This window comes from Marmota flaviventris, chromosome 13 (genome assembly GCF_047511675.1).
Source record: "Marmota flaviventris isolate mMarFla1 chromosome 13, mMarFla1.hap1, whole genome shotgun sequence".
Classification (NCBI taxonomy): domain Eukaryota; kingdom Metazoa; phylum Chordata; class Mammalia; order Rodentia; family Sciuridae; genus Marmota; species Marmota flaviventris.
This window is the reverse complement of record NC_092510.1, coordinates 23,380,161-23,406,765: the sequence shown is the minus strand read 5'-3', so window position 1 is coordinate 23,406,765 and position 26,605 is coordinate 23,380,161. Positions and strand designations below refer to the sequence as shown.

General features: G+C 39.2%; 1 long non-coding RNA gene across 1 annotated transcript in view; it reads left to right on the top strand.

Annotated features, from left to right (window-relative positions):
* Positions 1 to 24,713, top strand: part of LOC114081378 (uncharacterized) — a 118,181-nt gene extending 93,468 nt beyond the window's left edge. The window contains exons 5-7 of the long non-coding RNA XR_011704083.1: positions 18,615 to 18,685; positions 21,282 to 21,384; positions 23,910 to 24,713. This is a non-coding gene — a long non-coding RNA (uncharacterized lncRNA). The remainder of the gene's footprint in view (positions 1 to 18,614; positions 18,686 to 21,281; positions 21,385 to 23,909) is intronic.
* The last annotated feature ends 1,892 nt before the right edge of the window (positions 24,714 to 26,605 follow it).

Here is a 26,605-nt window from a genome sequence, read left to right as displayed (position 1 = left end):
GGGCAGAGTTACACAATTTTGTACCAGTTTCCCTGCACTTGCTCACTGCCTTCATGTAAATTTTTTGCAAACAAGGGCTCAGGACAAGGGTGCAGGCTGGGTCTCTCAGGAGTTACAACGCTTCGTGTATGCTTTCTCATTTCTGTGTTTCATGGGTGTGTTCTGCAGTTCAGGGGTTCATGGGTACTTCTTCCTTTGAGACTCAACATCCTTCTCTTTTCTGTTACCCCAAATTCCTATCTCATTACCTCTGCTCAGCCTCAACAATTGTCAATATTTTAGCTATCTTGGAGAAATTATTATTATTACTATTTTGATGAAAAGAGTTGGCATGAAGAGAAGAGAGCTGGAAGGTGAAACTAGTCCCAAGCAATGAGGGGGAGACGGGGGGTGGGGGGGGAGAGGCCCACGTTGTCACCAGGGCTCCTTGAACTCCTCCACTGTGACATTATTACAAACATTACCTGCATTACTTGTTAAATGAAGGGTATTAGTTCTGTGAATAATCAAGTAATCAAAAACTAGTTACTGCTTTGACTTTTTATTACAGGTTCTTCAGCCACTTACATTTAACATTTTTAAATATATCATTATTTTAAACACACATCATTATTTTAATTATATCCAATTAAATATACCTGCATCTCCTCAGCATGCATCATTATGTACTTTACTAAAAAGCACTTTGAATCAAATTGCATACCAAGGTTCTTTATTATAATTTATGTGCACAAGTCTGCAGCAGAGTCACACATTTTGGAGATTAATTATCAAGAAGTTTGTTTAGACTTTTGGCAAATGAGAAACTTAACCTGAGCTTCAGTTTACTCTCATATTTATAATTTCATGATATCATTGTCCTATCAGGCACCGTTGTGTTTTTCTGTCTGAGGAGAGTACAGACAAAGACTAGAAGTTATTTTGGCTTGCCCCAGTCATTTGTGCCCAGGTCTTTACATTATTTATCTCTTTTTGTGTATTCTTCCAAATAATGGTCTCCAAATTTCCCATGATTCAGTCTCAATCTCAGGGAAATAATATTGCTAGGTTACAGGAACAAAGCTCATAGTGATTGCTTTTATCTCCATTTGGAAGATTTTAGTTTCTTTTTCCCATGGATCTATAACCTCTTATATCTGCTTTTGTATCACTGAGGCATAAGAAATTCTTATTACTGGTATTTGACAAATGATGCAATATGCAAAGATTTTTAAACTAGAATTGGACCTATAGTATTTGTGTTCTAGGAAGATTTCTGCCACTGGTTGCCATCCCATCTCCATGGTTATTTACAAAAAACTGATCTGAATAAACTAAAAGTGAAGACCTAATTTTTACCATTTATTATAGGCAATCAGGTGGTCCAGTTTAATACTTATCTTTATCTTTTAAAAAAAAAATTTTTTTAGTAGTAGATGGACACAATACCTTTATTTCATTTATTTTTATGTGGTGCTGAGCATCGAACCTCTTGCCTCACATATACCAGATGAGCTCTCTACCACTGAGCCACAACCCCAGCCCTAATACTGATATCTTGACTGCTCCTATATCCTAGATCCTAAATCCTTGGATTGACTCTGTGACTTACATCCTTAACTGTCCTCTCTGTTCTTGGCACATTTTCTTACTTCCTCCAATATTTGAACAGAAGTGTTTCTTTTTTTTTTTTTTTTTTAACTCAGGGGCTCTTGACCATTGAGCCACATCCTCAATCCTATTTTTTGAATTTTATTTAGAGACAGGATCTCACTGAGTTGCTTAGTGCCTTGTTTTTACTGAGGCTGGCTTGGAATGCGGGATCTTCCTGTCTTAGCCTCCTGAGCCACTGGAATTATTACAGGTATGTGGCACTGTGCCCAACCAGAAGTGTTTCTTATGTAGTTTCTGGATTGACTTATTTCTCAGAACCTGGTATCCCTTGTTTTCTCAAGGGAGGATGGCTATTTTCAGAGCAACTCTATGCTTGTCTCCTCATATGCCTCTTCAGATGGAGGTTAGAAATTGAAAATTGGGTAAATCTTGACCTGGAGTATATCAGATTTTCTAGTCTCAGTTTCATCATTTATACATGTCAATCTGGGCTTCTATAACAAAATATTACAAACTGGGTGACTTATAAACTATAGAAATTTATTTCTGAACAGTTCAGGAGGCTGGGAAGTCATTGGAGGCTGAGAAGTCACAGACAAAACATAGGTAGTTTGGTGTCTGGTGAGAGCCCATATTCAGGTTTATAGTTGCTATCCTCTTGTGTCCTCACATGGCAGAAGAGGTAAGAGAGCTTTCTGAGATCTCTTTTAAAATGGCAATGATCCCTCTTATGAGGGCTCCCTCTCATGACCAAATCATCTCCCAGAAGCCCCCCTCCTAATACTATTGCATTGAGGAATTGGGGGCAGGGGATGGAGACAGGGGCTAAACATGCAATGTATAGCATTACAACTGAGGGATTTTTACCAGTCATCTCTAGTGTCCTTTCACTGTTAACATTACTTTAATATTACACAATTAATGTATTACTATATTCACATTGTAAAAGTTTTAGATAGTACGTGAGTGTACAGAAAATGGCTGTAGAGTCCCCTCAGCTATATTGTCCTTCTATCTCCTCTCTCACAGAGAAAGATAGCTACTTATGTTAACATGCCTTGATTAATTTGCTTTTTTGTGACTGTCAGCTGCTATGATTTGTGCATTCTATTTTGGATACCACTTAACATCATTTGTCATTCAAGAGGCTCTTCTGGTGGGGAATGGTGTAGGTGATCTAGAAAACACAAGTTTCAGCAGAAGATTTGAAGTATGAACAATAAATTGTTTTCCCTGGTTTGAATGAGTCTGTAAAGTTAGTTTTCTCCCTTTCCAATTGCCAGGAAATTTGAGGGGAAGGACATGGTGATGAAAAGAGTAGAAAAAGGTGGAAAAAAAATGTTCTCTTTCAGAGATTTTATTTCCTCCTTCAGAGCAGCCTGTGAAATTTATGCAGAGAATGGTATATTTTTGGATTAAGTTTTGTGACTCTAGTGACCAAGTGTTCCATTGTCTAGAGTAACAGAACATAGATTGTGGTTGACTATTGTGTGAGTAGATATTTCTCTTACAAAAAAATGCTGTTTATTAAAATGACAACTTTTAATAGGACAACTTCTACTGGCAAATTATTACATAAATAATAGAACAAAATTTAAAGAAATACAAAGTAGCATTGTCTATTAGTGGCAGCTGATTATTTTGAACACTACTACTAAAAAAAAAAAAAATCTTAATTCACCTGAATCAGACTCCTTCCAGAGTGAATATAGTTTCGAGGCATGTGACACTCTTGCTATTTCCTTTCTATTGTTAATCTCTTCACTTTAGCAGATGGTACTTAGAATTCACTTTACATGAGAGTTTATAAGAATGAATCCCATTTTCAGTTTTAGTTTCTTTGCTTCCTTGCTCTATGCAAAACTAGAAGGGAAAAAAAAAAAAAGACTATTCCTTTATGTATTAAACATCAACTTCAGTAATTTTTTCCAAGCAGAAGAATTTGCAAATTTTCTTTAACTTTTTTGAAGCCAGTGAGTAATGCAGAAAGCCAGAATACTAAATATTATCTATTTCTGAAAGCAAATAATTTTGCATTTCAAATTCTATACTCAGCCAAACTTATGTTTTAGTGAGAAGGCAAAATAAAGGTATATTTGGATTTGACCACAGACCTTTGAAAGTAATCTTCAAAACATATTGCTGAGTAATAACATGAAAAATAAAATGAATACAGTAATGATTAAGATGTCGGGCAAACTGGGTGTAATGACACATGCCTGTAATCCCAGCTGCTGGGGAGGGAAGGTGGAGCAAGTTTGAGTTCTGCCTCAGCAATTTAGCAAGACCCTGACTGAAAATAAAATATAAAATGAGCTGTGGGTGTAACTCAGTGTCAAGCACCCCCTGGGTTCAATCTCCCATATTACCCCCCCACCCCCCACCCCCCAAAAAAGATGCAGGACAAAACCTATGAAAGTTAGATAGTCTAATGAACTATTGACACATAACATAGATAGAAACCATTGTTAATGATAGGAACTAACATCTCCAACCTGTAAAGAATAGATGTGAGAGTTTAGGGATTAGAAAATTCAAAACAGAGATGGATCTAGGACTAAGTCTTAAACTCTCACCTTGATCAGGGGATTGCTAGACATACATTGATAAGATATATACATTTAAGTGTAAGCATTAAAATGTAAAGGTAATCTCTAGGCAGAATAGAAAAGGATATCTTTCTAAAACCTGAAAAAGAAGAAAAAAAAACGGAACAACTAGATTAATTAAATAAAGGAAAGAGAACAAAAAGAGACTGAATGCAAAGCAATGATAAATAGAAAACATAAAGATAAATGGAATGGAGGGGCGCTGGGGTTGTGGCTCAGTGGTAGAAAGCTTACCTAGCATGTTTGAGGCACTGGGTTCTATTCTCAGCACCACATATATATAAATTAATTAGTTAAATAAAGGTCCATCTACAATAAAAATAAACTTTTTAAAAAGATAAATGGGGAGAAATAAGTAGTTGCACTTTATGTGAATGTTTTGAAATTTCCATTTTAAAAACATTTCAACTAGGTGTGGCCCCACACACCTGTAATCCCACTAGCTCCAAGGCTGAGTCAGGAGGATTGCAAGTCCAAGGCCAGCAATTTAGTGAGGCTCTGTTTCAAAAGAAAAAAATAAAAAAGTCTGGGGATATGACTGAGTGGTAAGTGCCCTGGTACCAAAACAATAGGATAAATGAATAAGTAAATAAATAAATAATAGCAAATTTTAGAGTTTTAAAGAAAAAGTCCAAATTTCTGCTGTTAAAATACATGACATCCCAGAGCAAAGTAATACAAAAAATTTGACCAAAGCGTTCAATAGTCATGAAATTGTAGGCAGCACAAAATTGTAAAACAGAAAGCAAACCAAAACAGCAAAATCTCAACAACAAATAACAAAAACCAAAATGATGGAACTAGAAGGAGACAGGAATAACCATACTCATGGTATGAAAATTTAATACAAGTTTTTATATATATATATATATATATACATATATATATGTGTGTGTGTGTGTGTGTGTGTGTGTGTGTATACACACATTTATTATTCCATGGGATATATATATCTTAGATACTTACAAAAATTTTATTTATAAAATAGTGAGTTTATTTTATTTAATCTCTGGACCACTCAGAAAATTTGATCCTGTATTTGTCTACTAGGAAAAATTCCATAAAATCTAAAGAGTAGAAACCAGAATCTATATTTCTGAACAAAATACTTTAAAATTAAATAATAACAAATGGTGAATCCATCTACCATAATCCATCCATCTGGGGAAAAAATACACAGTTCTTTAAATAACTCTTGGGTTAAAGAGGAAATAAAGACAAACTATAAACCATCTATAAGTTTAAAAGACAAAAGCTCTTCCAATTAATACTTATTGAATATGGCTGAAGCGGCACTTAGAGGATTTTACAGCCTTTGTCCACTTATTTGAAATAACAAGGTGTTAAAAGATTTAGTAATTAAGAAAAGAAGCAGTAAATACATCTTCAAAAAAGCACTAGGAGATAATAAACTGAATTAAGGACACAGAAACAGGGGTGGGGGGGGGGACCTCAAACGATGGACTTTGTGTGCAAACCCCAAAGCTACTTTTTTGAGGTAGTGTATGAAGAAGACAAAACCCTTGTTAAGTCTGATCAGAAAAAAAAAAAAAAAAAAGAAAATTTGCAAATACACTTCTGAAATAAGGAAGAGAAGCCTTAGGTACCAGTTTTGGGGAAATTAAAAAAGTGTGTATAATCTTTGACCTTAAAATAACAAATTCATAACTTTTTTGAAAAGTAACATTTTTCCTAGAAAAATATAAATTATCAAGATTATTTCAGAAGGTGGTAGAAAACCTAAAGAGAGTAATAATAGTCTTCGAAGTTGACAAAATTATTTTAAAAATATACCCTGGAAGATACAAGTCCTGGACAATTTTATGGGCTTTATATCTTAAATCTTTAAAAACTAGTTAATCCCTACTATAAATAAGTAGATGAAACCATTCCAGCTCATTTATTATTCCATGGGATTCTAAAATTGACAACAACCACACATACATGTAGAATGACCACTATAGGCCAATCTACCTTATAAACATACATATAGAACATCATGTAAAATATTTTCAAATTGAATTCATTATCACCAGGTAGCATTAGTCCCAGGAACGCAATAATGACTGTACACTCGGAAATTTATTAATGTATTTTAACTACATTAAAAAATTAGAGGAATCTGGGTGTGATGGCACCTGCTTGTAGTTCCAGCTACTCAAGAGGCTGAGGCAGGAGGATTACAAATTTGAGGGTGGCCTCATCGGCTAATAAATAAATAAATAAATAGGGCTGGGGATATAGCAAATCTATAACAATAGCTTAAAGCATCCGTACTCTTGAATGCCGAATGCAATGAGGTACTATTCTATCTGGGAGGATCTTAGACACATTAGAGAAAAAAATGTAAAACCATGCATAAAGCATAACTTCATCTGTATTATACTTAAAAAACTAAACCATTTATTACACATGAAACTACAAAGAGATAATCCTTCTGGAGTTTGAGAAGATACTTATCATTGATAATCTTTATATAAGCTTGTGGATGATTTGAAATGTGTTAGTTATTGCATTACTCATATTTCTAAAAAGCTTCTCCTTTCACAGTCTAATTTTTGTAGAGGAAATATATAATTCCACCAGTTTATATTTTATATATTTTGTAGATGGCATGCCATTATGAAAGAGAAATAGTACAATGTTACATTTTTATTATGTTATGCTAATCATTTTTTTAGTCAACATTTATTGGATGTCTGATTGTGCATAAAGTACTCTATCCCTAGGCATATGAGAGGATGGAGTACATGTTCTCATTTCACCATTGCTGTGGCTGATTTGCCAGAAAGATCACGTGCACAAGTGGCATACACAAGAGGCATAGAGCACCCAGCTCTGGTACTTTTGTGGACGTTCCTAGTCTACTGAACAGAGATTCCTTTGTGATGAAGGTCAGGCCAGTGCTATTTTGTGTTTGGCAGATGAAAAAGTCACTGGAAGCAAGAGCTTCTCTGAATTTCACATGCAGAGAATCCCATGTTTCTTTGCTTTGCCATGTTTACAAGATCTGTCTTCACAGAAAGAAGTCATTTATCTGCAATAACTTACTCCACAGCTAGAAGTGTTGATAGTCATTAGTGCTTTTATTTTTCTGTGGGATGGTGACAAATTTAAACTGACCAGTACTATTTCCAAACTTATTTTTCTCTCTTAAGAATCAGGCATTTTACATGCTCATTCCTTATTTTCAGTTACATCCTTTTCTTTTCCACAACTCTTATACCAAATTTAACTTCAGATCCTGCCAGTTTGAATGCTGTGCATGAAAATTCTTTAAAAACAACAACAAAAAAAGCATCAAAACTCCAAAAACTCCTCTGTAGTAGCATTTTCCTGAGTTAGAGCAGACAGGTGACACAGAAGGGGTTGCACTAAGAATGGAAAGATTTAGGTTTGAGGCCTGTCTTCCAGGAACTTTGACAAGTCCTATAACCTCTAGGCTTCATTCTGTGTCAGCTGTAAAGTGGGGGTGGGTGGGTATAGGTGATGAAGGAAAAAGAGCTTTGAAAAGTATAAAGCAGCAGATCAGCATGAGACTTTATATAAGTCCCTTAATCCCCTTCTTGCATGCACACACTCCAGCTACATGCAAGTTTTAGGTTTCTATTATCTTTCATTTGTGTTCCTTTTAAAAGTCAGCCTCCCCTAACACAGTCAACTTTGTCTTTTGTCACATGAACCCGTTGATCTCCCTGGCACCTGAGACCTTGAATTGATTTAGTTCTACATTTTGGGCACTACCTGTTTCCCCCCCCCCCCCCAAAGAGGTATTTAGTTGAGTGTCAGAAGCACAGGATGTTCCTTTTTTGTTAACTTAACCTCTGCCGTTGTTTTTTTTTTTTTTTTTAAATCTGATTTGAAAGAACAGGGACCCTAGAAAGCTTGTGATATGTAAATATTTAGCCAGGCAGATAGGGATAGTAAGCATTTTCTCTCTTAACACAAAACATGATTTTATTTGCTAGAGCTGTAATCTTGTTTGATAATCCATCAGTTTATTATCAGCTATGTGGTGAGACATAATGCCACAGGGAGATAATCAAGAACTGCACCTGACACTATAGGGTTGATTACAGGGACTGGAGAAGATAGAGTCTTCTGCAAAGGATTATGTTAAACATAGCCTTTCTATTTACAGTTGATTTTCTCCAAGCTCCTTAACTATTCTGCTCCCAGCCTAGGTAAATAGGTCATCTGAAAACCTTCAAGGAAGAGGTATCTTTGCAGGTATAGAACAACCAGACTTTTCTCCACCAGGCCCCATTAAGTTATTGTTTCATGCTCAATACATCTCTGAGTTGAAGGAGAGAAGAGATATATGATGGTGTTCCATTGCAGTCAGTATTTAGAACAAAACCAAACCAAAAAAACCTCAGAGAAGTACAGGTTAAAAACAGAACAGGAAATCTTTACACTCCATTTGGACCTTAACTCTAACTATTAGGTCCAATAAATTGGCCTACTAAATTGAAATTTGAATATGACATTGATTTGCAGGACTATCAGGCTGTCATCAATCTGTGATTTCTGAACCAAGGGCAGAGACCCTCTAGGACAGGCATCTGGAATGCACAGTCCCATAGAGTTGCATGCACATATGTGATAAAGAGACTGGTGCCACCAGATTTCTCCAAAATGGTGGCACTACTTCCAGTCCCTAGTGGGAGGCAGGGAGGCATTTCATTCAACTCTTATCTTTGTCTACTCCATTCTTCTCTGTCTTGAAATTTATCTCCTCAAGATTACCCACTATGCAAAATGTCACCATCCACAAATCCAACCTTCATCTCACAGGCCTGTAAGGTTACTCGATTGTTTTCTGGCCACTGGAAATAAAGCCTGTGTGGTTCTGCAGTGCTCTGCCATTATCATGCTTTCATGTTTATTATCTCGCTTGAGCCTTTCCTGAGATAGGTGGATGAGACTGAGTTTCAAAGAATTTAAGTATCCTGTCCAAGTTTACACAGTTAGTGATTTCTTCTTTTGTTCTATTCCTATCTTCTTCCTTTTCTTTCTCCTCAGAAGATATTTTCTTAAGAATGTAGACTCTGAAGCCAGAAGACTGGTTTTAAATCCCTGGTTCTGTATAACCTTGGGCAAATTTGCTTGGTATGCTTTGGTCCTTAGTAGTAAAATGAAGATAACAAAATTATCTACTTCATGTAGTTTTAGGGAGGATAAAGTTGGTTATGTGCACTATTGTAATACTAAGAATAGAGTCTAGCACATATCAAACAATCAGTAAATCTGAGTCCCTATTGTTACTATTGTTATTTAAAAAATTCCCTCATCAAATATTAATTGTCTTCTTTTTAACTGGGCATTGTTCTAGGCTTCAGGGATGAGTTGGAGACGTTCCTTTTCCATGGAACTCACTGTCAATAAAGAGACAAGCCATCTGATTAAGTGCAGACGTCATAGCCCTCATGTAACCATAGATGAACTGTGTGGGACCCCTGGTTATCTGTGCAGGCCCCTTGGATGAGGAAACCTGGCATCTGAATTGAACACTAGAAATGAAGTATATGCCAGGCCAATTGTCAAGGGATGTATATACCCAGAAGAGGGCTCAGTAGGTATGAAATAAAAAGAATGAGAGATATATTCGTTTTCTTGGACTGATATAATAAAATACCATTAGAGGCAATGGCTTAAAAAACAGAAGTTAATCTTCTATAGTTCTGGAAGCTAGAAGATCAAGATCACGGTGTCAGCAGCTTTGGTTTCTTCAGAACCCTGTTCCTTGGCTTATTGATGACTGCCGTATTTCTGCATCCTCACATGGTCTTTTTTCTGTATGCATACATTCCTGCTGTCCTAATCTATTCTTCTAAGGACACCAGTCAGATTGAATTAGGGCCCACCTATGTGACCTCATTCTACCTTGATTATCTCCTTAAAGGCCTTGTTGTGAAGTACTGGGTGTTAGGACTTAGCTTATGAATTTGGGGCTGGTACAATAAAGCCCATAACAAAAGTATCTGTTAGGTATGGCTGGCATCAGGTGTATGTGGATGAAGTCAGAATCACGGGCAGTGCCCAGATCTTGAAAGGCTCAACCTCTCATCAAGGCTGAGGAATGGACACTGCCACATTTAGGCTCTGCTGGCCCCTGTGTGTATGTGAAGGGCAGTCTGGAAAAAGCCACATTGTGACCTGTTGGATGAGACATTGCTTTGAATTCTTGTTCTCTCCCACCATGCCCCAAGGCTTATGTAGAGTTAAAGGGAGGAAGTGATTTCCCAGTAGAAGGGGATCCATGAGGACAAGGATGCCTGTGGGAGTAAGGGATAGAAGATGAGGAGATGGGACAGCCACAACCAAAAGTTTGCCTAGGAGCATTAGCTAGGCAGAAGGTGCAGCAGCTCATACGATTGAAGAAGTACCAGACAGCAGGCAAAGCAGGCTCTGTTTTTTTTTGTTCTACCCAGAAGCCCCGACAAGGGTTCCTAACATAATCACATATCTTGCTACCATATTTTGTAAATGAGAGAACAGCCTCCCTTCCCTTCTCCTGCCAGGTAGAAACACACAGTGGCTCATTGCTGTTGACAGTCAGAGAATGAGATAATTACCCCTCTCCAGTTTTAGCTTCCTGCTCAAACTCAAGTATTTGGTGCAAAAAAGACACAGTGTGCTAAGACACAGCCGCATGGCTCTGAGTAGTTCCATTTGCCTGGGAGGCTTGAGCCAGGGGCATGGTGCTCTAGTTCTGTTTCTGACGTAGCCATTTGGGTAGGTCACTTCATGTCTCTGAGGCTTGTACTTCTCTTTCATAAAATGAGGATATTATAAATAAATGACCAGCACACTAGTGAGGATTCAGTAAGAAAACATACTAAGCACCCTTCGTAGTTGTTTAAGCATTATATAAATAATTCGTTCTTAGGAGAAAAAAGTCAGCATTTTTGATTCTCATCCCAGCTCTGCACTTTTGTGGGGCCTTGGGCAAGGCATTTACAAATCCTGCTTTGACTGTACCGTTTTTTGCCAATTGGGAAGTGGTCTTTCCCTTTCTTGTTCCCCTTTGGCGGTTCTTCTTTTCTCTGATGATATAAGGTTTAATTGGATGGTGTTCTGAGCTGTTTGCCAGGAAAAGAGAAAGCGTGAAGTTATCATCTGGATGGGTTTGGTAAGCACTAGATTCTCTTTCCTCTGCTTTTGACAAACAGAGTGACAGCCCAGTGCTGTGTTTAAACAAGTTAATATGTATGTTCCTTGACATAAGGAAACGCTCTAATCATGAAATACAGCTTGCATGTCATTTGGTTTTGAGATTTTATTGAGTACTACTAATCTTGACATATTTTGGTTGGCACCACATTCTTGGTATAGTGGGTTAGCGGTTGAATAGTTTGCAGACTTTGTGAAACAAAATCCTCATTTAATGGTTTAGTTTGGCTACATTTTGAAAATATACAAAAACATAATGTGCATTCATTTTATAGGGATTTTTTTTTCAACTTGTGGCTTTGCTGTTTTGTCATTTTTCCTTTTTTTCAATGCCCTTTCTTTTTTCTCTGTTTCTATCTCTCCGTGTCTCATTTTAATATTCCAGTTGCTGTAGCCTGCAAAGAAAGTGTCAGAGAAAGGCAGCTTGTGAACTGATTGAACCGCAGGCAGAAGAATCTTCTTTGTGTTGCCTGAGGTCAAGAATGTGTTTACATGTTGGCCTAATGCTCTCGACTTTTGGGCTTTGGGACCTCCAAAGGCTACGGTGCCATCATATCAAGCAGTGAAAAGTCTGAAGCGCCCCAGCAGAGCACCTGAACCAGATGTGCAACAAGACTTCAGTCAACACCAGCCCCCAGGTCACCCAACTCCATGACATCATGCCAGGCTGGAAAAGTCAACAGGCCTCTGACTCCTGGCTCAGGCCCTCCTCTCTCCTCTCTCCCTCTGTTCTCCTTTCTCCTGCCTCTTGCTGTTCCTAACCCAGGGACAATATTTAGAAAGCAGAGCTGGTTCAGGCAGCCCTCTCAATTACTTTGGCTGGAACCTTCCTGAGTACATTTTGCTATCTCTTTGTGATGTAAACAGGGGCACTCACAGTTGGCCAGGGATGCTCTTTCTGCTTTAATTAGACAGGCATAATTATAGTCCCAGGGTCTGGAAAAAAGCACAGAGTTCTTTGGAGAACTTCACAGAGATTTTTTTGTTATGACATAGTTTATCTGGGGGGACAAAAACAAAACAACAATAAAAAAAATAGTAAGCCAAAAGGCATTTCCAAAGAGGAAATAATAAAACAATTCATGCTAGCATTCCAATCTGTACTGAATAGATGACAAAAATCAGAGGAGTCTTTTTTTGGAGGGGCAGAGAGTTGTCTCAAAATGTTGAACTCATGGATAGGGTGGGAAAATCTAGATAAATCCTACTGAATGGATGTGGGTGGAGAAGGATATGAAAACAAATATTTTTACTTGGGAAAGCAGTAATAAAGCATCCGCTGCATCCCACTGAATTTGTGAGTGCCCTAGCTCCCTCACCCCCATCCTGGGGATTATGCACAATGATCCCACCATAGTAATAGTAGTCTGGCTTCAACTTGAGTCATAAAAATTCCCCTTGCCCCCAGATGTTCAGTAAGAGGGCACTTTGTTACTCCGCTGATGTAGCGAGAAATCACAGAACTGCCAGGGTAATGGAGAGAGCAGTGACAGAGGTGGAGAGAGAGGGCTGTTTCTCTGTTATGAAACGTGTTTTTATAGGTAATTCTGATGTACAGTGGATATTAAATAGAGCAACTAAAAGATGTTTTATTTTAGATTAGTGCTAGAGTGATATTTTCCCCATGGCACTAATAATCCGGCAGCTTTCAAAAGCCTATTTCCCTTCCCAGTATCTCAGACTCTCAGCTCTGTCCTGGTGTAAGGATAAGCCATTGCATTGACAATTCTTTCTTAGAAAAGGAGAGAATCACCTTTATAGATGGGTGCACGTGATATTTAGAAAGGAGAGACATCGTGCTTTTGTTTATTTGTTTTTGGTAGGAAGTAAAATATTAAATAAACCCTACCTTTGCTATTTGGAGATACAGGGGCAACCCGCTTTCAAAGATGCCATTTCAACATGGGCTTTTTGTAATTGAGCGATCATTTAAAAAGCCCCTTGCTGCACGTGTGCCTTTTGGAATCCAGGGGCGCACCAGTTTGGCCTTACATCCTGGTTGTCGGCCGCATGCAGGATGTACAATCCTTGTTTAATTGTGTTCTTCTTACAGACTTCAAGGGCTGTCACAGGAACAACAGAGGCCTGTTGTTGAAACCACATCGTTTCCATCACAGTGGGGAAAAAAACAAGGTCATTGTGGGCTTGCAGCGTTGTTAAGGTTTTGAGCCTGCCCCAATTATTTTATTCATGTTAAAATTTAAGGAGATGAGAAACATATTGAAGAGAGGACAGAAGTTAATTTACATCTGCCACTTCCCCCTCTGCAATATTTAAATGCCTGTCACTCTCCCACCCCTTTTAGCTGAAGGGGGAGTCCTTTCAGCCAAGCCCCCTCCCCCTCTACTGTTTTTTCTTTTTCTTTTTTTTTTCAATTTGTTAAGATGCTGAAATCTGCTTTGTGTGATTTATGAAGGAACTTGAAGCGATTAGTTTCACAGTGCATGAAAATTCCTCAGGTTCAGGGGGGATGGCCAATCTGTTACACTGTTTGCCGTGGACTGGATGGGAACTTGAGCAGCTCGGAGCCATAAGGAGATTGTGTTGAGTTATTAAACACTTGTGGTAAAGCTGCTTATTGTTAATTCCCTGATGTCCTGCTGAAGCGATAGGATAAAATCAGATCGGATTAGATCAAAGAGCCTGGGAGCCAGCCTTTGGAGCAGATTCATTTAGTCAATAAAGAGACCTCCTGAGAGAGGGGGAGAGAATCTGGGCAGTGCTGGTAGCCCGGGGATTAAGATGGGAGGGGGCGGGAAGTGGTGGGAAAGAAACAACAGTTTATACGTCTGCATTTCCTCTTCTTATGGAGTGTAATTCTCCTCTGAAACGCTTTTAGCCACCCTCAAGAAAGGGTATAACCATTTCTTTAAGATTTCATTACTCCAATATTCTATGACTCCAATAATGCCACTACAGACCAGGAGGTTATTTTAAAAAACAAACAAACAAAACAAAACAACTTCAGTTCCATGAAAGGTATTTCCACAAAAGCAATTTAGGCTTAAATGATTCCCCAAGAAACATTAATCCCTTATGAGTTAATCTGCAAAATTTCCTATAGTCCCTTTGTGAGGAGAAATAATGGAGAAACACCAAAAGGCCAAAGTCTAGCTCCACCCCCTCTTTGTAATCCCCCCCATGCCCACATTCCAACCCCCCGCCAATAATTATAGAGCATTGTATATTAAGAAGTATGATGTGGCTCCCTTCATCCATGATTAACACTTAAGCCGAAGTCTATTCATTCATCTCTTAGCCCTACCCAACCCTGCTAAAATGTGGACTTGCCAATAAGGAAGTGACACCCATTAGAAAGTTAACCATGGAAAATGAGGGAAAAAATGAAGGATAGAGCAAATTAAGAATGCGAGTCCCTCAATGGTTATTGACCTTAATGGCGTTATAAAAATGATGTCGGCTTTTACCAGAAATAATTTATATTCTGAATTAAATAAGGATATGTATCTATAAATCCATTCTATAAAACTTAATTTTCCATCTAGATATGCTGATTACTCCGGGCCGGCATACCTTTACCGGTTGTTAATTACTGCGGGATGGTTTAACACTATTTTCCAAATCAGCATGCATGCATAAAATGACTGCAATCCAATTTGACACATTATTAGTGATGATTATTGTCATAGATAAATTAGATTGAACAGAAAATAACCTTCATCCTTAGCATGTTTTAGCTCTCAGAATTAATGTGATTTGGTGAACACATATAAATAAAAATCTGATGAGTCCCTGCTGACTACAGGGCCTGCTGATGCTGAAGTATATCAATTTCATGCAGATGATGAATTCCTTAAGCATTCAATGATAATCATGCTTGATTTGACAAGACTTTCTCATGCTATTTTAGGGCCTTAATTTTCTGTGAAGTTCTGTCAAGTGCTCATCAAGCACCCACTTATCTCCATATCTTAACCTGGCAGCCAATCACAAGGTTGCCTAACAGTAGAGCTACAGAGTGCCAGTCCATTAATATTCAAGTCACGTGACTGTCCAAGGAGAGAAACCAATCAATGGCTGATTAACATTCAGGTCACATGACTCCCGAGGAGAGTAAATGAGTTACACAGTAAGACATCAAACAAATTTTCATCTTGAAAGAGTGATTGCTTTTTCTGCTGCTGTGATGTTTGTCAAATTCGCTCTAGCCTTGTCCAATTAAGCTCCATGAGCTGAATTAATAATGAAGAGATGTAAGCACCGTGCCAGCATGAGAGCTGCGAGCGGTGCCACGGAATAAGAACTGCTAAAAAAAAATTCTTAGAATGATTGAAAAATCACATCTGGATAACTGGAATAATTGCTTTTGCAATCTTGATGCTGTTTTGTAATCTCTAGTGCAAAGTGTGAAACCAGAGTATGCTGGGACATGGCACTGAGTTGGCGTTAGACTTCAAAGATGAATGTGGCTTTGAGTTTAGAATGATTTTAAGGGCATTATACAAATACATGTTAATTGGATTATTGTTTTTGACTGTAGTAATGAATTTCATTTGCACACTCAATTATGTTCTGGGGCCTCCTAGAGATAGAATCTCTCAGAATTGTTTCACCTCTCAGAAGAAGGTAAGGAGATTATTCTGTATTCCTATCTCCTGGGTGAAGAAAGGACCGGACCAAGTACCTTAGAGTGAATTTGAGTGTCATTGTGAATCGGGTGTGTGGGTTTGTAATGTTCATTTTATTAATCATCAGAGGTCAGTAAATTAAATTCACTGAATTATTTCAAAAAGCGCATGTGAGCCCAGGGAGAATTTTCAGAAAAAGGCAGATGCTATCTTGCTGTTGATAGCCAATGACAGCTTTCGTGGAGTTTCAGAGTAAGTTCTGTTCCATCACCAAGTCGATTGCATTTCAGCACAGATGCACTACTAAATTCAGGTGACATATTTAGAATAGAGACCCTATGACTAATAAAGCTTTCATTCCTTCCCTGAAGGGAGTGAGACTTGACTAATGGTTTATTGGCATTATCAGAAAGTGTCAAATCCCACTTAATAAGTTCCAGCATGAAATTAGCTAAATTCCCAAAGGCCTTTCTGAAACAATATAGTCAAATAAAAGGTGTTGGGCATGCTGGAAAGAGTGTTAAAACCAGTTACTTGGAAGTTCGGAGAAAATAAATCTAACTGTAGGCAGGAGGCAATGTTTATGTATACAGTTAATAACCTTCTTAATGGGACTTCTTGGCTTGGTGATTCCTGTATGCGGGAGGAAAGTGAGATGTGGAACACAGGGTAGGCGAAGGGCCATAAGTCAATTCCCAGCACTGTTAGTCAAGGATAGAAATTGCAAAGAGAGAAGCAATGGATTTTAAAACCCCAGCAAGCAGAGAGTGGAAGGAGAGATGAATTGTGCATTTGGACTGGGAGGAAACAGAACTGGAAGGGGAATGGTTGAGAGTCCACACTGGACCATCCTGATGTAATTAAAACTGACTTAGTCCAAAGAACAGGGGACTCCACCACTCCCTGAGAGTCATTTTCACAGGGAGCATGAGGCCTAAAAGAGGGCATATTATAGAAATGGTATTTGTTTGTTTGTTTTTAAAAAAGCATAAGTTGGGATCTCAGCCACTAAGGTTCAAATCCAATTTCAGAGACTTATGAAAACTCAGCTTTGGGTTGCTCTGAAAAGACCCACAGTACCCAAGGTAATGTAAGTTTACCAGATATTCTTCTCCTGAATATTTTACCCCAAGACTTGCTTTGCAGCAAACTTGCAGCCTGGAGTTCTGCTTACATTCAGCTCACATGCAATGGAGCCCCTTCCTACAAGTACCCCCAACTTCCTGACACTTGAGAGCCATGGAATGGAATGGAAGGTGGCTCCAGTTGTCCTCAGTCAGCTTTCCTGGGCTCTGAATAAAAGACTATTCCAGTTTCTGCATAACTTTACATAATTAATAGTTTTCCATGCAAACTATTGTTTGCCTTAATTGTTGTTTCAACAGCTGTTTTCATTAAATCGTAAAGCCCGCTGTGTCTAATCCTTTGAGCCCCGCTATTGATAACAAGAACTGCTCTGAAGCTTGCTCTGGAGGAAGAGTTCCTGCCAAGCTGGAAAACCGTCCTGAAGTTGCTTGAAACTCAGGCCTACAGTGGGGCTGGTTGTGTAGCTAATCCATTAGGCTTTTCAAAAGAGCCATGCTCTGTACCCTTATGGCCAAATTGACCCAACAACCAATCAATGCCTTTATTTGCTGAGTGGCTGCCCCTGAAGGGTCTTATAGCTGGGTCCAAGTTGTAATCAAAGCCTCCATCAGTACTGGGGCCTGATGACATAAATGGCCAAACTTTCAACGCGGCTGGCCAGAGTCCAGTCACACCATTTTGAAGATACAAAGAGGCTGTGTTGCACGGTGGAATTCATTTTCTTGTTTACTTCCTCCAGCAACAAGAGCATCATCAGCACGCTCAGTGCATCGGATCAGACCGCGGAGCTGTTGACAGAAGCTTGGCGAGGTTTGCCAGCTTTCCACATGAAACGCTGGCTTTCTTCTCGTACACCCCCTACCGTTTGTGTCTCTGCCAATTGTAGCACATCAGAGCGGCCATTGAGATAATGACCGTGAAGTCTCATGATACACTTTGATGAAGTGTAACATTTTTTAAAGGATTTTTGTCTGTGCCAAAATGATCGACACAGCTGACTAAAAATCGCCCCATCAAAATCAAGGCTGATGAACAGCAGGCAGAGGCATGAGTCTCCCCAGAGAAGATGGGGAGGGGGGATTTGCAGCCAAAGTGTCTTTCTTTCCTTGTCTTATGTGCACCAGAGTCCTTTGTTAAAAAGTCATCTTTGTTTCAGATGAATATATGTCAGTTGCTGATACTTCAGGCTCCAATATTTTTTAATTCTTTTTTTTCCCCTTCTCGCAAACCCCAGAAGATATAGGCACAGATTCCTAACTGACAGTTCCTTACTAATACCTCAGAAAACATGTTGTTAATAACTTCATATTGGTTGAAGAAAGCATTCTGGGTACTTCCCAGGTTTTCAGTCAGAGGCTGGTCCTATACTAGTTAGTGTCCATGTAACTTTGGATTAGTCTAGTTTGGCTAGGATTGAAAAAAAAAGTTATGCAAAAGTGGTTCTGAGCCAATGAAAAATAAAATTAACCTGCTGTGAGTTTCTTTGGAAGAATAATGATGTGTTTAATTTACTGCTTGAACTGTTGTGATTATCATTCATTTCACACCTTCTGTCACTCAGAGATCGCACCAGGTGAAGTGATTTAGTATTCACATTTGCGCCTCTGACCCTCAGAACGACTCCATTCACAGGTAAGGAAACCAAGACCCAAATGAGGAAGCTGAGTGCTGGAGATGTTAAGTAACTTGACCAAAGCCAAAGAGTCGGGAAGTGGGAAGGCAGGGTCTGACCAGCACTCTTGCTTAGGAGATGTGTTCCCTTTCTGCCTGTGGTCACTGTTTCCATAGTACACCTGATGTGGCTTATTAAATGGGGCTTAGTGGGAGAAGAGAAAATGATTTGTGGTTGAATTGATAAAGGCAATGAATAAAATGGATTTACAGTTTGCCATTCTATCTCTCAGTCTTTTCAAGGAAGACATTAGCTATGTGGTTTCCTCTCCTACAAGTTAACAATATATGTTCATTTTCCTCATTTGTCAAATGATGGCTGAGTCTCCTAGAATCCCTCAAAGAACCAAAACTTTAAAGTTCATTAAAGTACAGATAATATCTTTCATATCTACTGAATCTAAGGTGATCAGGAAACTCACAAAACCAGACCAAATTAACAGATAAAAAGATCCATTTGTTTCTTTCCAAATATTCTCTAGTTCCAACCATTGCTTAAGATGCTTAATAAGTCTATTTCTCAAAGTGTGGTCCCAGGATCCAGGTTACCATCTGAAATATAAAACTCTCCCCTAAGACTTATTGAATTAGAAACTCTGGAATGGGACCCAGCCATCTTTTAACCAGGTTTTAACAACATTAGGTTTGACTGTGAGAGAAGTTGCAGCCAGGGTTTGGCTAACCTGTCTCCATCTGCAGTTTTCCTTCTTACCTAAGGTTAAAGGCCAAGACAGTTTTCCCCCTTTGAGAGGAAGTAGGGGTTGTGAACTTTAGGATTTCTCAGCATGGCACAATTAGGGGACACCTGGGTAAAGTAAGTTTACACAGAAACCACAAGTCCAAGGAGGTTACACTTCAATTGTCTTTAGAATTTTTGCCTCTGTATAAGAATCTATATGTATTCTCAAGAGCAGCCAGTATATGTAAGAACAGGGTTGAGGGTGGTGAATTGGGGAAAAGGGAGAGTAAAGGAAGTCAGGGTAAGGGAATAATGATAAAAATGCTTGTATTTGAACTTGCAAATGAGATCCCCTTTGGGCTTTTAAAAATTCTTCATACTGTTTCTCTAAGTACAGTCAAATAAAAGGTGACAAAAGCTCAGACGACAGAACAAAGGCACCAAACTAATTTTATGCACACATTGCAGGGAATAAACTACAGGATTTCACCACCCTCTCTCCAAAGAAAGTATATTTCTGGAGTCAAGATGGGTTCGTCCCAGTTTGCACTTAGATTTAATTTTATTAATTGTTTGAATTTTAAAAGGAACAGCACCCCCAAATTCCAGTTTTGCAGAGAGATCCATGCAGATAAATTTGTGCATAAAAGCCATCCTGAAAGAAAAAGGACAAGGGAGGCTGAGAAATGGCAGGAGTGTAGCTTAGGCTTCTTATCACATGGGAGCCAGGCAGGAGTTACGGATCTCCATTTGCACAAGGAAACTTGCCTAATGGACCCAGAGGTTTTCTGAGAAATCTTTCAGCCTCCCTCTTTGTACCAAAGTATGGGCATATGCATTTTCTAAAGGGTGAGTATTCTGTTGGGAGTGTCATCACCAACTCCTTAGCTCATTTCAAATGGAAAGCACTTAGATGCCAAAGGAAAAGGGCTCTAGTATATTTCGTTCAGGGGCCCGTGAGTGAGGGAAATACATAAATCCATTTGATTTTAAGGTAAGCTCTTACTATCTGTAAGAGCCCATCCCTTACCTTTGCTTTCCTCATTTGTCAAATCATGGTTTACCTTCTCTAAAACCCTCAAAGAGCCACAAGTTTATTGTTTGAGGAATCATTAGGTACAGACTAACACCTTTCATTTCCACCAAATCTAAAAGGATCAGGGAACAAACTGAATTAGTCCAAATTGACAAATAAAAAGATTCTTTGGTTTCTTTCCAAATAGTCTCTACTGCTGAACCTTTGCTTAAGTGTGTATTTCTCAAAGTGCTGTCCATGGAACCAGGTCACCAGCAGCATCTGAAATGTAAATCCCTCCCATCCCCCCAGACTTAATGAATTAGATACTTTGGAAGTGAGGCCCAGCCATCTGTGTTTAACAAGCTCTCCAGTGATTTTGATGCTCGCTTGAATCTCAGACCATTTGCTCAAGTTGTCCTGGCTGCCCAAAAGTCCTTTTTTTGAGGTCTATTCAAGACCTCATTTAAATTTTGATTTCTTCAGGAAGACTTCCCAGGATCTCCTGAATGAAATTAAGTTCTCCTTTTCCCACCATCTTGGAGCAACTTCCCTCTACTATTAACAACTTGTTATAGCTTCCTTGTATTTGCTGTTTTTGTCCAAGGTGTGGCAGGCAGCCACTGACATGGCTCCCCATGATTCCCACTGATTGTTTCCACAGTCCCTATGTTTCCCTCCCATTGAGTGTAGGTTGCTCTTATTGACTTTTGTAGCAGATGTGGTGGGATATCAGTTTTGAGATAAGGTTATAAAAAGACTGGCTCCCAATTTGGTAATGCTCTCTTGTGGGGTGGGTTCTCTTGCTTTTATTTCCTTTTTCTTTCTCTCTGTCTCCCTACTTACCTTTTCATCACTCTCAGTCCAGTCACCAGGTAAACCAGTCCAGTCAATCCTGCTAGAGAAGTTCTGGGGAATGAGAGGCTGTGTGGAGAAGCGTGGAGGCTGTTGTCTGTAAGAGTGCATGTGAGTGAATTTCTCAGTGGATCTGCCCACAGTTAAATCTTGAAATGACCTTTGCTGGGTTGGGGATGTGACTCAGTGGTAGAGTGCTTATCTAGAATGCATGAAGCCCTTGGTTCTCTCTCCAGGACAGCATAAAATCTTACTGCTCACCAGGCACCACTGTGCCCACCTGTAATCCCAGCAACTCAGGAGTCTGAGGCAGGAGGCTCTCAAGTTCGAGGTCAGCCTTAGCAACTTAGTGAGACTCTGTCTCAAAACCCAAAATAAAAGGGCTGGGGTGGTCAAGCACCCCTGGGTTTAATCCCCCATACCAAAAGGAATAAAGGAAAAGAAAAAGAAATGACCTCAGCTTCTGCCACACCTTGTTGGTGTGTGCAGTTTTGTGAGTGAACCTTGAGCTAGATCCACCTGCTTCTCTATTCCTGTGCCCCTGAAATTATAAGATACAAATGTTGGTTGCTTTAAGTTGGTAAGTGTTGGGGTGATTTATTATGCAGCAATAGATAACTAAACACATAGGGCTTGCATGTTTCTGTATTCTCCAAAGCTCATCATTGGATGCTTGGCTTCTAATAGGAGATTATTATGTGATTGTTGGAGGAATTTTTCCTTAAGAAATTTTCAAGAGTAGATATTATCTAGGCTTAAAAGGGATGTATTCACTGTAGGTTCCAGGAAAAATATGCCTAATAATTATGGGAATAGAACAAAAAGGGTGGGACCTAAGGGAACACAGTGAAAGGAAGAAGGAAGAATGTGATAAGTTTGAGGGAAACTGTCAATTAGGCTTCTAAACTTTTTCCTTTGAGTTTTCTTGCAGTTATAGATCTCAAACTTATCAAAGAAAAGAATTTTTATTTTACTCTTTAAAGAGGATTGAGGCTCTGCTACCCAAATAAATCTCTCCAATACAGAAAAAAACCAGAAGTTCTAAAATGTCATTGTGTGCCTACCATTTGAAGACAAACTATAATATTGAAGAGTCTGGGTTTGGATTTTACCAAGACCAGTATACAAATGACTCTCTCTTACTTTTATTCTTCCACCTACTACATATTGAACTTTCTTCTTCTTCTTCTTCTTCTTCTTCTTCTTCTTCTTCTTCTTCTTCTTCTTCTTCTTCTTCTTCTTCCTTCTTCTTCTTCTTCTTCTTCTTCTTCTTCTTCTTCTTCTTCTTCTTCTTCTTCTTCTTCTTCTTCTTCTTCTTCTTCTTCTTCTTCTTCTTCGTCATTAGGGACTGAACCTAGGGCTTTATGCATACTAAGCACATGCTTTACTACTGATATTCATCCCCAGCCAGATCTTTATTTTTAAAACTGACAAATAAAAATTGTATGTATCATAATACAATATATTTTGAAATATGTATGCATTGTGGAATTACACATCTCTTTTTCTCAACATTCTAATAGTCATATTGTCTAATCATTGACTCTTGACGTTTCCTTGAATAAGCTCCTAAAAAGAAGAGCGGACAAATCCTCTAGGATTTGGGAGTAGCTGGAAGTCAATCTTCCTCCTTTCATGGATATACACCTCTTGCTTGGCTCAGTGTCACCTCTGATTTCTTTCCCTTTCTTGTCTGAAGGAGACTAAGAGTGCCTGAGAGAAAAGAGTGGGTGTTGAAATCAGACTAGCAGCCCACCAGCTCACAGGCCCAGCTCACATGACTTTCTGCAGAGTGATGCCAAATTATTCTTTCTGCCCTCCAGGATTAATGCTCTCTAGGAGCTTCATAATGCTGAAGTTCCTGCCACCATGTGCACGTGCGAGTACACATACACACACACACACACACACACACACACACACTCAAAAAGAGTATAATGCACACCTCTGTGAACTCCAATCTCAGAATGCAGCTGGCTAGAACCAACAGTGGAATGCCTTTTCCTGGCCCCTGAGGACATAATGGAGAGTGGCTTTCTGGGAGATTGCTTGACTGGGTGGGGAGTGAAGACTTTAATTTCAAATAATCTTGTTTGCACTTTCCTTGAGAAAAGGCTTGGCTTGGATGACACCTAATATAATATGATTTATCTGGTGTAAGTGCAAGAAGTTTTCTCTTCATTTTAATTTCCTCATTTCCTGAACATCAGGTGTTCTTTTTTGAGATTATTATTATTTTTTTTTTTGTTTTTTTCACTCTTGTCCTGTTTGGTCTCATTTTTGAGAACAAAAAAAAGTATTCAGGAGAAAGACTCGATTAAATTTTATAATATAGGGATATTAGGTTGACTATTACTTATATTACTTAACCAAAGACAAGCCAAATGAAACAATATAACTCTGTGATTTCCAGGCACAGACCTTTAGAATAAGAGCCACACAAAATTGCTTCTGGTTATGATTTGAGGGGTGGTGTAAGCAAGCTTAATTGAGTTTGCAGGAATTTTTAAGTTTGCAGGAATTTTTAAGTTGTTGTTTATGGAAGGCTGATCTTGCTGGAGAGATCCCCCTGGGCTCTACACTCTTCAGTTTCTTACTTCTCCTTTTCCTCCACCCGCCTGCCCCACCTTTTCCAGGAAGCATCCTTCCCTGCATAGAAATGGCCCTCTTCTCTCATCCTCTCCAGGACTCACCCCTGTCACAGTCTAGCTGGGCACAAATCACGAGCCACTCAAGCAGGAACAAACTTTATTTCGGAACTCCACCAGCACACTCCACACATGCTCCCGGGAACTCTCCGAACGCCACCCACGCGGCTCCTCCAGGAACACCACACACCAACCGGAACTCCCTCCACTGGAACTTCACCAACCAACACGAACTCTTCAGGAATCCCTGCAAGAGCTCAACCAGAACTCAACGGGAACTCCGCGAGAACTCAAAAGTCATCATCTTAATGGCTCGCTGGCGTCACCTCTCAACCACTACTTCTGGCAAAAATGCCATGGGTCATCCGGACTCGGCTGTGGCCCTCAACACACCCCAGTGAGAGGAAGAACGGCATTTCTGACTGTGAGATGATGAAAATCTCTTGTCTATCAGTTCACATAGTTCAGCTGGGTAAGCAGGGTAAAGTCGATGCTCACAAGTGGCCAGTTTTTCTTCAGTTCTCAGTGGAATCCGAATCATACCACATCTCCATGACATGAGTTAGGCTAGGGAACAACAGCAGGGGATCCAGTGGGGATGCATTTCCAGATCCCAGTGGATGCCTGAAACTGCAGATAGTGTCAAATCCTATACAGTATATGCGATATCTTTCCTATACATTCATACTTATAATAAAGTTTATAAATTAGACACAGAGATTAATAGCAATAAATGATAATAAAATAGAATAACTATAATAATATGACATAATAAAGGTCATGTGAATGTTCTCTCTCCTCTCTCAAAATATCTTAAATTTCTGTAGTAATATTTTTGAACCGTGGTTGGCCATAGGTTACTAAAACCAAAGAAAACAAAATCACAGATGAGTGGGGACTACTGTGCTGCTCTACAAATCTCCCTTTCCTCTTATGAGCTTATCTAGATCTACATTTGAAGGAAAGAGTAAAAATTGATATTGGCCTCTGGTCCAAGTAGTGATTTCTCAGAATATTTGCCAGATATGAATAATAATATTTTGATCCCTCTCCCACTTGTGTGTTGAGGTCCCAATTGGCTCAGGAATCAAAGCTTGGACCACAACCAACACCTCATCAACCATTCATGCTCTAAGGGCTCATCCTAGCTCCTCAACCTGCTTGTTCTAACTCTTTCCTGCAGTTTCCAAGTCTCACTACCATTCAATCTTGGTTCATTTGGTTTTGGAAACATTGAGATAGATTCTGCTTTTCCCCATTCCAGACTTCTTCCTACTGAGGAGGAGGCTGAGCAAGTATGGGCAGAGGCCAAACAATGGTGGTTGGTAGGGATAACTTGGAGGGAGGGAATGCTGCCCCACCCTTGCTGCCTCCTTCTGTTTATCCTTTTGTCAACTTGGAAGACTTTGCCAGGGTAGAAAAGCCACACATTCCTGGTATAATTGATAGGGCACTGTCAAACAGATGGTATAAGTGGTTTATTTTGAAGGAGTTTATTACCGGCCACAAAACTTTGAGTCAGCTATTTGCAGGGAGCCCTTATGAAGGAAGCCCCTGTTTGTGGCATCCACCCTCAAAGGCGTCTGACAGAGGACTTACTGTACTTTTGCACCCAACCACATTTAATCCATTTATAAGACCCCTTTGTATGAGAAGGCTTACCAGAGGAAATTAATGTAGGATTTTGCAAACAGCTCTTAAGAATGCCTTTTATATAGAACTGTATAGTTCTAAGAGCAAAGTGGGATCCCTCCCCTCCACATTGTTATGACTTGACATCTCAAGTATGGAAAGTTTCCAGCAAGTTCTGATAAGAAAAAGCTGGACCTTTTGCTTTTGTGGAAACCACAGCCGAAGAAAGCCATTATATTATCTATTCACTTAGTCTCCTCTTATAAATACAAATGCTTAAATGCATTAAGAGAGTGGGCCCAATTTTGGGGAAGTGAGGTGGCAGCACTTAAAAGGCAGTGAGAAATTGAAAATCTAAGTTACAATGGCTGGTAATGTGGACAACTGAAGGTAAACATGTGCCTTCCACAGAGGAAGGTATTCTCTGACCCAGTAGTAAATTTTAAATCTTGAATTTCTGGGAATGGAAACAGAGTTTTTTAATTAAAAGATTGACACATCAGCCAGGTGTGGTGGCTGCACTGCAGTAATCCCAGAGATCTGTAGCCTATGGTTGGAGGACTGCAAATTTGAGATCAGCCTCAGCAACTTTGTGACAGCTTATCTCAAAATAAAAAAAAACAAAAGGGGCTGTGGATATAGCTCATTGGTAGAACACCTGGGTTCAATTCCCAGTACTGGGGAAAAAAAATTGACACATCAGCCTTTTACATTTTTTGTTGTTGTTATTAGGGCATTGTGAATAAAGCAATTACCTTCTTTTTTTTTTTTTTTTTTTTTTTTTTGGTTTCATCATCTCATAACATAAGGGATAATATGACATCAAAAATTAAGGTGTAATCTTGTAAAGAATCATTTCCTTATATTTAGTGAACCTATCCCTGGATAAAAGGTCACTACCTTGGGATTTTTTTTTTCCTCATTGCACAACAGATCTGAGTGTGTCCTTGCTGCCGCTGCCTGGCCCCAGTTCAAGACCTGGCATTAGTACCTGGGCTTTGAAGTGAGATGACCTGGGGTCAAGTCTATCCCTTGTGACTGGTTGTCTGTGT